The sequence below is a fragment of the Buceros rhinoceros genome, unplaced genomic scaffold, assembly GCF_000710305.1.
Source record: "Buceros rhinoceros silvestris isolate BGI_N320 unplaced genomic scaffold, ASM71030v1 scaffold17866, whole genome shotgun sequence".
In the NCBI taxonomy this organism is placed as follows: domain Eukaryota; kingdom Metazoa; phylum Chordata; class Aves; order Bucerotiformes; family Bucerotidae; genus Buceros; species Buceros rhinoceros.
The window spans coordinates 2,630-3,120 of NW_010416076.1; positions in this window are offsets into that span (position 1 = coordinate 2,630).

Here is a 491-nt window from a genome sequence, read left to right on the forward strand (position 1 = left end):
GAATTACAGCAGAAGTGGTTTTAAATGTTATGTTTTTTAAATGTATTGCAAAACAGAAAGAGATGGAAACCTCTGAAAGTGTTATCAGACCGATATGAGAGCCCAGCGTATTTTTGTTACTCATTCCAGAATATGAGACATCTTTGCAAACATTTGAGAAATAACGCCATGAGCAGACTGGCAAGCCATAAAGTCGCTGTCATTTAAAAGAAGCAGCTTTTGCAGGATACCTGCAAAGTGAGGAGAAACCCCCCCACCCTTTTAATTTACAGTGGAAAATCGTGAATTAGGAAGTCTAATAAAATAACGGAGAAGCTCCTGTTGTAATAGTCTCTATATAGAAACGATAGAACTGCTTTGTCTCAGATGGCACCTGGTGACATGCAGGTATGTGGCCACCATGTGTTCGCGGTTGGGACTCTAAAGTGTTTCTGAAAATGAAGCTGTCACGTTGAGGAAAAAAGCCAACACACGCAGTCAGTGCGCTGCAG